Below are 8,108 nucleotides of genomic sequence, written 5' to 3'. Positions count from 1 at the left end.
CACACACACATATATATATATATATATATATATATATATATATATATATATATAGACCTACTTCAGTAGATCGAGCTTTTACTAGTTTGAACCACATATGGCCGAGACCATATGCTCGAACTTGTAAAAGTACGAACACTGATGTAAAACCACATAAAACCAAAAAACACAAAACTAAATATCTATAGCAGGGGGGCTATGCCCCCCTGTACCCCCACACCCCCCTTACTTAAATATACCAACTCCAAGATTGCACTACATTGCGGAAATGGGAAATCTTCTGTACGGTGATCTCCATTCAGTCAGATCGGACTTTTACAATTTCAAACATATGGTCCCAACCTTATGTGGTTCGAACTTATAAATGTTTGATCTACTGAAGGGCTATATAGATATATATATATATATATATATGGATCTACTTTGATTTCTTGAACAGCCACTTCGTCAAACAGCAAACACACACACACACACACACACATGTGCCAAGCAGTTACAGTCACTTTGATAAGTGAATACACCCCAGATGTTTCATTGTGGTCAAATAAATGAAAAAAAATCATAGAATGCAAGGCATACTAATTTATAGGACTACATTAAAAGTCCTGATAAAATAATAAAAGTGGAAGAAGTCATGAGTTCTTATTCTGATCAACTGATGGAGAAGAAGAGGGAATGAAGGTGGCAAAATACAGAATAACTGGCTTGTAAACAATGTGAAACTTTTGGAGGCTAAAACTGTGCACAGAGATCACAGAAACAGATGTAAAAACCTGTGATTCACAGGTATTCTTGAAGAAGAGAAGGGGCAAATTTTGTGGAGTTCATGAATGATATGCTGGTAGAATGGACTAGTCATCTGAGAGAAGAGACATGAATTGGGAGAGGCCACAGGGTGAAATTTCTTACAAACCACATGGCTCTCTTCGAGGCTTCAGATCTTGAAGAAAGGATTTTGTCAAATGTTTGGGTTCCAAGTAAAGAAATAAAGGGTGTGGTGTGATCATGATTATTCATAGGAAGATTCTCCAACAACTTTGGAGCAACTGAGAAGGAAAAAAAAGAACATTTTCACTAGCTTTATGAGAAGGGTATTAGAAAAACAGAAAGCCACTTTTGCAGTAAATAGGCAAGATTTTGTCAACGATAGCTCATCTAAGACATTGAATGGATTTTGGATGGCCAGACAACTGGGGTATTGAGATATACCTGATTTGAATGTAGGTATGATTTTTATTTACCAAACTTCTTCACTTGACATTTAAAGAACTAAATAAATAAGGTAATGAGGACTTGACTATTGCAATGTTAAGTATAATATTTCTCATATTCAAAGCAGTGTGCATGATTCTGGTGCATTGCATACCAAAGATAAAGCTTTGGGTGTATAGTAGTGCTTCCCCTTTAAGACTCAATGTTCTAAGATAGCTTTTGTGTGCACTTTACTGATTCAGACTCTTTTACAAAATAAAATACTTAAAACCTATTTAAAGTCTTCCATTGCTTGTTGTTGGTTTGTTAGATATAAAAATTGTCATGGTATATATTAAAAAAAGTGATACGAACACAAAAAACTATGTACATAATAACAACATCTTACATATTACTTTGCTGAACATTGAAAAATCTTACAGTACCACCACTGATTTTACTGATAATAGTTAAAGGGGACATCCTCAAATAAGGAAATTGTCTGCAGCTGCCTGGCAGGTTGAGGAATTTCCTGGTTCCATGAACTCACAATACATCAAAGCAACCTTATAGCACTAGACTGAAAACATGATGCAGGGACAGGGTCTGCTAGAGTAAAACACTATGTTTAACTGGGAGTAGCATGTTTCTGTGTAGCTCTGAGTGTATAAGATAAATGTGAAAATTCAACAGCTGGGAAAGGCTTAATGAATAAGAAAAATGTGACTGTAATTTTAGAAGCTTAGTTTGTTTTGAAAGGGAAAGAATTTTAGCCATATCAAAGCTATTTATTTTCTGGGCATCAGCAGTTAACTCAAGAGGTGAGATATTTTGTAAGTTGGATGCAGATATGACAGTAATTTGAAGTGGGGAGGGGGACTCTGAAATGTATGGATCAATGGTGAATTGAGAGAATGTAGCAGGCTTAGTCTGGTTACAGCTAACACTGCTGTATAGTCCATCCAGAATCTCTGTTATATTCAGTTACAGACAGATTGTCTCTAGTACAATTCCATGTAGGAGACAATGCAAAATATTATGTTGCCATTTTGGAAAGTTTGTAAAGGATGTAAAAATGCACCGTTCACAAAACTGGAAAACAATACAACAGAAGTTAATATAATATCATATCATACTTATTTTTGAATGCTCCTGCTATTTTGTATATTATATAACCAAATGTTATGGGTTAAAATCAGAGAGGAAGGACCTGCAATAACAAACTGCTATTTGATAAGTAATGGTTGCAGCCTAATCATGAAAATGTTTTTTTGTTTGTCAAATCCTGTAAAAAAATCCAACTAATGTGAGCTTATTAGGAAACTTAAGTCTCCATTAGAACTACTGCAAGAAACATGCCTGAATGACGTTAAGCTCTGAAACTAGAGGCTATTGGGTAGAAATTATTAGAATTGTCATTATATCCATCGGGAGGAGGACAAATGGGTGTTGAAATGATATTGCAAAGAAATATGGCTTTTAAGCTGATGAAAGTACAAAAAGATAATGAAAGTATATTTGCATTGGTAAGTGGGAAGCTAGAGGGGGTGTTATGCCTGACTGCAAATCTTTATATCTCACCCGAGGTGCTAAACAAGCTATAGCAGGAATGTTAAGAAATGGGTTACAACACAGGAGAGATGGTTTTCTTTGCAGAAGACTGAAACACGTTTTCCCATGGTAAGGTGCACATTAGTCCTAGAGCTCACTGGGTAACTCTATTAGGATGATTTATAAATATGCTACACTAATGGAGGGTGAGAAATGTGCATAAGACATTAAGGCTTCCTAGAGGTACTTATACAGGTATAAATCATTTTAAAGTATAAACAAAATCTTTGTAAAGCATGATTTCTTCCTGAGCACAAGACGAAGAAGGGACAGAGTCACTCAGTTTTTTACACAATATTAGGAGGTGTAAAAAACTATGTTTTAAAATGAAATACCTAATATTGCGGAAGATTTTCTTTGCACAAGATCCAAAAGCTTTTGCTGAGCCAGAGATTGTAGCAACAGAATCTGAGAAGTTTAGACAAGTATGAGAGATAGAAAACCCAGGTGGGCCAGAAATGGAGGAAAGAGTGATAGCATACAATCAAAAAAAAAAAGAGACTAGCCCATTAAACCCTTCCCAGTATTTAATCAGAAGATGTTTGAAAGGCAGAAAGATGTAGCGCAATTCACCAAGAAAATTGGAAAGATGTTAAGGTCTGAAAAAGGCCCCAAATGCCATGAGACATGAAAGAGGACAGAAAATAAGTAAACCAGATAGAAGAATAAGGCAAGATGGACAAAAAAGCAGTTTGGTACTGTGACGCCCCTGCACTGGGCCAGTAATCAAGGAGCCTCAATCCTCACCACTGGCAACAGTGGGGGAAGTACACACTGGGAGGATGACAAGTACACACACAGTAAAGTGCAATTTCTCTTAAGAGCACACAGAGATCATAGTCAGTCTGGGGCTGGTTTCTCCCTCTTTCTCCAGATCCCCAATAAAACTCTCCACTGGCACAGCTATATGGTTGAGATCTCAGCCAAGTGGCCAAGCTACGACCTCCAGCACCCTCTCTGTCCAACCACTGCTTCATGTCCCTGTCCAAGTAGCTGACACACACACACACACACACACACACACACACACACACACACACACACACACACACACACACACACTTTGAGATTTGATTTGTACACAAACACACCTGGGAAAGGCTGGCACAGGTTTACTAGCTATGCCTCCTTCTGCCCAGACTATAAGGTAGTTCCAGGTGCCACCAGCCAACTCTTTATCAGCTACTATAAGGCCCTTAGCAGAGGATGTCCAATGCCACTGTGTAATGTTACTACTAATCCAAATGGTAGTCTGACCAAGAGCAAGGCTACTTAGGAGTGGCCTGTACAGTGTCACCAAATAGATATGCAGAGTACTCTAAGAGCTTAAATATGTCACAAATATCAGCCACAAAGATAGGTTTAAATATATTTAATAATAAATAATAAAAGAACAAGACAATACTCAGTAATTCAACACAGTAACTTCAGAGTTCAAAATCACAGGAAATATTTTAAAACAACATTGCAGGACAGTTTCAAATAAATAAAGAAAACATCTAAGCTAATCTTTACTATATTCCTATCGGAGTGTAAAAAGAGTTAGCATGCCCTAAGAACTTACTTACAGAGCAAGGCAAGTGCAGATGTGATGATGAGTGGATGTTCTTGCTAGGTCCAAGACAAAATACAAAATGCACAGTCTCTCTCTCTCTCTCTCTCTCTCTGAGAGACTTCTTAAATTAATATCAAATATTATTGCTTGGATGACATCACTTTTTGTCACTTGAGTTAAGTTCCCAAGCTAAACCTCACCATTGTAGCATTTGACATCTCCTTGTGAAAAATACATAGCCTTCAGATGTTTGTATTTGCTAGAAGACATAAAACAATATAACACTTACAAAACAATGCAGAAGGCTCCCTAGTTCTAGACATCCTGTCTCCTTGCTGCATTGAAACTAAGTTTTATAACACAATTGTAAAACAATTTAATTTCCACTTATTTTCTTGAAGTTTTGCAAGTTAACTCTGTATGTTCCAGCTTCTATTACTAAAACATCCATTTGCACAGGTATATCATAGGTTCATAGGTTCATAGGTTCATACTAGGCTATCTGCCCTAGGGCATTTATAAGCCTAGTAGGTTCATAGATTAGTATCATTTATATACATTTCTGTTCTTTTCCGGTAGGGTACACTGTGGACACATCCTTGAAGCTCAGTAATGTACAAACCCTGTTCAACACACATTTCTGTACCAGTAGTTTAATATACATATAGCATATAGTTCTAATCCATTTGGTAACACAAGCAACTGCATCATGCTGATATTCACAAATGACATATAACTATTTACAAAATTCCAGATAGCTGGGCTGGCAGTATCTCCTTTTGTTACATTTCTATATAAATCATAATAATATTCTCAAATGACACATACTTATTTACAAAATTCCAGCTAGCTGGGCTGGCAGTATTTCCCTTGTGTCACAGGGACATTTGATAAAAAGAACTGTTTTGGAAATTAAATTATTATTCTCATTTGACATCTGTGTGGAAGTGTTTCTTATTTTTTTTAATTTTCTTTACAATGGAAGTTTAAGACATCAGTAATAATCAACAGCCACACACTGTTTAATGGGCTAAGTCAGGGTTGAACAGAACCTTCAAAAAAGGCACATGAGAAGAGGTAAGCCCAGCCATGAGCACAAATATGTTTAATTGTGTGTGTGTGGGGGGGGGGGGTTGATAAGTACAGACCTGAGTAAAAAATAATTCAACAATGCAAATTAATAACTGTGTTTCACTTTCTTCTTAACTTTTATTTCTTACATTAATCAATAATGGGGGAGCAAATGAGGCATGAAGCTTATAATACAAAAGTGAAGAGATGGTCACTATGCAGTAAAAAATTTGGAAAATCAGAAACTAGATGTAAAATACTGGAGTAGGAAACTCCATGAATAAAATATTTTTGCACAAGGCAAAGGAGCAACATGGGAAATAACACAGGTCAAAGAGAAGGGAAATATTTAATGCAAAAACAGGACACATTAAATCTGAGTACAGGGGAACAAAACACAGGAAGTAGCCATTGCAAGCAGAGGAAGGCCTCAGAAACAGGAAGGGGAATTCATCAAAATGAAGAAAGGAGATGCAGAGAGTATAAGGAGAGTGAAAGGAAAGAAACACAGACAGCAGTGTTAAAAGACTGGTTGTAAAGAGCAGCATGAAGAAATCTGGGGGAAAAAAATTGAAGGGAGAGGAAACAAAATGGCTGCAAAATGTGAACATCAGACATGACAATATGTTCAAAGACATGAAAACGGAAGACAGGAATTGAGCAATTTATGTCATTTTGGACTGAATGACAGGTGTTACAAAGAAAGAAAACATACATGTAATGAATAATGAATAATGTATGTAAATGAAAAAAATAATATGGTTTGTTTTCTATAAATGCATGTGTGCTAAGTGATAACTGAATAAAGATGTTTAAAACATGAAAAGGTAAGGGCAAAGAAAGAAAAAAGGGGAAATTATTCACACAGTTAAAGTTACCAGTTTTAAAAAAGTAGTGTTTAATTTCCTAATGCTGCTGAAAAGAAACATATGGTACAGAGAATAGACATCATTAGGGGAGGTGTAAATAAGAGTGATAGAAAAGAAAACGGGTGCCAGAAAAATGAAATCTGGTATAAAGGAAAAAGGAAGAAAGGTAAAGAACAAATAAGTATGAAACTCCTAACATGGAATATCAATGCCTTAGTAAATAAAGGTAAAAAGAAAAAAGTGCAGGACTATATTAGGAGGAGAAGATATGAAATTGTTTTGCTACAAGAATCCCACTTAAACAAGATGGAAAATGAAGCATTTATAAAACTAATGCAGGAGTGGGGTATATATATATGTATGTATATATATATATATATATATATATATATATATATATATATATATATATATATATGTGTGTGTGTGTGTGTGTGTGTGTGTATATATATATATATATATATATATATATATATATATATATATATATATATATATGTATATATATATGTATCACAGTAAGACGCTGTCCAGTTTGGTTCTCAGCTAGAGCATCTTCTGCGTGGAGACATGCGTGAATGGGCGTACGTTTGTTGAAGGTTGTGCATCAGGGCTGGTAACTCAGCACGGAAAAATCAACTACCAATCATTAGCGGACCGGAGTTCCGGTGTGGCGACCCCTAACCGGGAAAAGCCGAAAGACAACAACAGCAATAGAAGGAAGGAAAAAAGGGGTAATCACATTTGTAAAGCAGGGAACAAGAATACACGTAGAAGAGAGTTAAATAAATGAAAGATTTATAGGGGAAACTGGAAGGAGGGAATAATAACAATAAGTGATGTTTGTTTCCACCCAGAATCAAGAAATAGAACATGAAATTAAAGGAAATTACAGAATTCCATCAAGGTTTATTATTAATAGGAGGAGAATGGATCACAGTCACAGATTGGACGGGTGTAACTTGATGGCCAAGCACAAGGGCAGTATCAATAGAAGGTTAATTCCTAAGTAGGATTTGTAAAATAAATGGCTGGGCTGACCTAGGGAAAGAAGCCTGTAACAGGAGAATATACACATCTGTGCACAAAGATATAGGAATTGGTCAAGACTGGACAGAATTTGTTTATCCATAGAGCATGAATATTTAGTTAATATACCTCCTAGACTGATATCAGATCATGCTCCAGTCAAATGTTAGTATCCAGCAGACCCAATGTAATGGAAAGATAATAGCAGAAGGAGACTGTTGGGATAAGAAACAGGTACATTTCTATAGTGAAGGGAAGCTGCTGTTCTGAACCTGGAAGGCTGCTGTGAGGCCAGCTCAGACTAATTTATTACATCCAGCATTACAGATTTTTAGTGCATTGGAAAGGGCTGCTACTACTGGACTTAGGGGAAAGCAAGGAATATAGAAGTAAGAATATCTGGGTGAAATGAAACTAAAGAGAAGAGCTGGAAATATTTGGGAGACATACTTGGCAAAGTAAAAAGCAAATGAGAAGCTGGTGAAACTTTGAACTGAGGCCAATAGCGCTATGTTGATCTGAGATTAAGGTAATGTATTTATATTAAAAGACTACCAAGTTAGAAGTAGAAAAATATGCTATTGTGAACAATTAAGAATTGAAGGGAAAAAAATGGACTGACATGAAGTGACAGAAAAATACAACTTAAGAAGAAGGGATTGGTTGATATTCTCTGGGGTATTGAGAGTACTAGAAAATATGACAGGGAGTTAGAGGGAAGAGGACTAGACAACCCATTGTTGTTACAGCTCTTAATGGAAGAACAGAAGAAGCAAAAAAGG

This window comes from Protopterus annectens, chromosome 7.part0 (assembly GCF_019279795.1).
Source record: "Protopterus annectens isolate FY-2018-M chromosome 7.part0, PAN1.0, whole genome shotgun sequence".
NCBI lineage: Eukaryota > Metazoa > Chordata > Ceratodontiformes > Protopteridae > Protopterus > Protopterus annectens.
Note: the sequence above shows the minus strand (reverse complement) of the source record.